Consider the following 3,861-nt stretch of genomic DNA (forward strand, 5'->3'; position numbering starts at 1 on the left):
CTAACTAAGTTAAGAGAATATTGACCAAGCGGGGCACAAGGAAAGAGGCAGACCTCTTTTTAAGCTTTTAAATACATGTGATGTTATCATTTCTACTACTATACTATAGGTACTTGAGAGACATTAGCTTTATTTTGAAAAGATTTTTTTTTTTTAAATAAGGAGCCTGGTTTGCCAATCTTTATCCTTTATTGAATTCCACTATCTGCTGTTCCCAATACCGTAAATACTGTAATTCATTGGCTCTAAGATGTCAATGATTAGGATTTACCATTATTCCATGGGCCGCTAAGGAAAAACAGTATCATCAACTCAACTATGAAACAATGTTTTCTTAAACTCGCATATGTCTTCTTTTATATGGACATAGAGAATTTTTTTAGGCTTTAGTTAGAGGTTTTTATCAATCACTCCCGTGCCTACGTGAAAATGATATACAGAAGTAAACCAAATCAACTGCCACATTTCTAAAACTTCTTTCTACTCAGATCCAACTTTTATGAATCTCTCTTCCAGGCAGAGCTGATGTGGTCCTCTTTGTCCCCATGCTATGGTCCCCTGTACCATCAATAACTGGGGACGGTGGACGTTCTTTTTTTTTTTTTTTAAGATTTTATTTATTTATTTGTTAGAGAGAGAGAGAGAGAGAAAACGAGCACAGGCAGACAAAGTGGCAGGCAGAGGGAGAAGGTTCCCCTGCCGAGCAAGGAGCCCGATGTGGGACTCGATCCCAGGACGCTGGGATCATGACCTGAGCCAAGGCAGCCGCTTACCCAACTGAGCCACCCAGGCGTCCCATCCTTGGACATTCTGAAAAGTGTCCCACTCTTGACCAGTTTCTTCCAAACTGCTGACATCCATTCTGCAAATTTTCATCGTAGTTTCCTTGAATTTTGCCAGATAACAAATTCCTTGTTTGCCTTTTCCCTTAGGTTTTTGCTTAAAATCCTTTTTCAGAGAGTCTTTTGCTTGTCACTATAAATTACAAAATCACTCATAGTCTTTTGCTTCTTCCTCTCCGTATTTTTCCCCCAGCACATTATCCGACATCAAAAGATTTCTTTACGTGTGTGTTCACCGTCCCCCCAAACACAAGAGAGTGTAAGTTTTATGTGGGCAGGATTTTACTTCCTCTTTTAACTTTTTAGAAAACTTTATCAAACACCTAACACAGTGACTACTCCAAAATAGATATTTAATGAATAACAGATGAATGACTAAATGACTACTCAACTGAACGGGAAAACTTAGAAACAGTATTCATAGTTTGCAGGAACTGCCCTCCCTTTGAAATGCTGGCTTTACACACTGACAAAATGTCTTCCTCTCTGAATCCCCTTCTATGAGCACAACCGCACCCCTTTGTGCTGACACTATCGTCCCCGGCTGTGTTAATATCACCGTGGGCACAAGCTGCCCCAGCCCTTGGGTTTTCTTGCATGGTTACTTTCTATTCTGAAGAGTTTGGTGGTAAAATTGCTACTGGTCAATTCTTAGTTTATCAGCCAGATGACTCTTTTCAAGTGACTTATTTTCTCAAAAAGTCACGGATGTGGTCATGTGGAGTTCTTCAGATTCTAAGTGGAAATAGCATACCGACTGGCATAATAAAGGCACTATAAATATTAGCTATTATTAAGCTTGGAGCTTAAAGTCTTCAAGGCTCTGTTCTAGCATCTTATGTGAGTTCCATCAAAACTAGATAGATTTGCATTTATGCACAGAATGTACAGAAAGAAACATGTACAGACATGTGTAATGTGGCTCAATAAATGTTCTTTTAAGAAAAATAAATGTGGATTTTCCCCCACATATGTCTCTTTGGAAATCAAATAATGATTCAGGTAACGATGGGGAAAGAGAGAGAAATAAAGAATACAATTCTGGGAGTACCTGGGGGTTCAGTTGGTTAAGTATTTGCCTTCGGCTCTGATTAAGATCCTGGGTCATAGGATTGAGCCTCTGCTTGGCAGGGTGTCTGCTTCACCCTCTCCCTCTCCGCCGCCCCCATTTGTGCTCCCTCTCTTTCAAATAAATAAAATTTTTAAAAAAATACAGTTCGGCTGCATATTTAGCAATACTGAGTCATGGGCAAATTATGTGTTTTATATGCTTTCAAGTAACTTCGCATCATAAAAAGCATGAAAAAAAAATCCACAAAGAAAAAGTGTTTAGGTTTCTGCTCACAGTATTTCTTTATCTGAAAATCATTGCCTCCTGCTATTCTTGTGACTGGCTATAGTTTGTTCATTAAGTTCTATCCTGTGAGCCTTCCCCAACTAACTAGAAGGTGATCCATATCTTGATTCATTGTTCTCTAATATTGCATCTTATTCGTTTTCTTCATAGCACCATACATTTTTTTAAAGATTTTTATTTATTTATTTGATAGAGAGATCACAAGTAGGCAGAGAGGCAGGCAGAGAGAGAGGACGAAACAGGCTCCCCGCTGAGCAGAGAGCCCAATGTGGGACTCGATCCCAGAACCCTGAGATCATGACCTGAGCCAAAGGCAGAGGCTTAACCCACTGAGCCACCCAGGTGCCCCAGCACTATACGTTATGTAGTTATTTTTCTACCTGGTGTTCTTGTTTCTTCTTGGTCTCTCCCACTGGTATATAATCCAATGAGGATAAGGACAAGTCACTACATTTCCAGGACCTACCAGAATGCCTAGCACATAGAAATAGTCATTTAAGGTTTGTTAAATAAATTGATTAAATAAAGCAGTGAAGATTTGAAGAGATTCTCTGGAAAAATTTGGAAATTTCTTTTTGCTAATGATGTGCATACAACTTCAGAGGGGGTCAAACAAAAACGATCACAAGTAAATTGTTACCAGAAGATGACCCGACTTAGTAGCTACTCTCACACATTTGCAAATCACTGTGTTTTTGTTTGTTTTGTTTTGTTTTGTTTTGAAGAAAAATGAAAGGGTAGCATATTGGTGTACTGGAAAAGCAAACACAAAGAATCCTGGATTTAAGAAAATCAAATGCTTTGCCCTGGTTTTCTCTCTAACTGTAATGGTGGGAAAATCATTAAACTCTCTTCTGTCCTCTCCTCCTCTGTGACATGGCGGATTTAGAATAAATCCTTCAAAACTTGAGATCTTTTCTACGATTGCTTTGTTTTTAGCTTCTCTGGTGTTGACTTTTAGCTTTTGTAATGCAGTCGAAATCAGAGCAACTTGCACTTGCTTTTACTACATGGAATTAATAAGAGACTTTGCTTTTTCGACTACTTTTTGAAAACAGGGGCACCTGGGTGGCTCAGTGGGTTAAGCCTCTGCCTTTGGCTCAGGTCATGATCTCAGGGTCCTGGGATCAAGCCCTGCATGGGACTCTCTGCTCAGCAGGGAGCCTGCTTTCCCCTCTCTCTCTCTCTGCCTGCCTCTCTGCCTACTTGCCATCTCTCTGTCAAATAAATAAAATCTTTTTTAAAAAGTGCGCTCTCACGCACTACAACTCAGTAGAAGAAGCATACCTCGCATTCCCCAACTGGAAGAAACCCAGCAAGAAGGAAGAATTTCTCTCTGCCCATCAATAGCCCAGCCAATGAGAAACTGCCAGACTGAGCCAATGAGAAGCCATCACCTCTCTGAACTCCGCAGAACAGCCCCGCCCAGCTTCTTCCCTCCTATGAAAGCAGCCCCTCTCCTGCGCTCTACAGACCTCCCTCTGGTGTGCCAACCTCTGCTTCTTCCTCATTGCAATTCCTTTGCTGTTCTGGAATTAACTCATGTTGCTGGTCAGATGACTGGCTCTTTTGTTTTGAAGGCCAACTTGTTCTTCTCACTCCATTTTGCTATTGGCTGTCATTTTAGGAAGAAGGCAGGGATTAAAAAGTTGGCAATTTTCT

The sequence above is a fragment of the Mustela erminea genome, chromosome 1 (genome assembly GCF_009829155.1).
Source record: "Mustela erminea isolate mMusErm1 chromosome 1, mMusErm1.Pri, whole genome shotgun sequence".
NCBI classification, from domain to species: domain Eukaryota; kingdom Metazoa; phylum Chordata; class Mammalia; order Carnivora; family Mustelidae; genus Mustela; species Mustela erminea.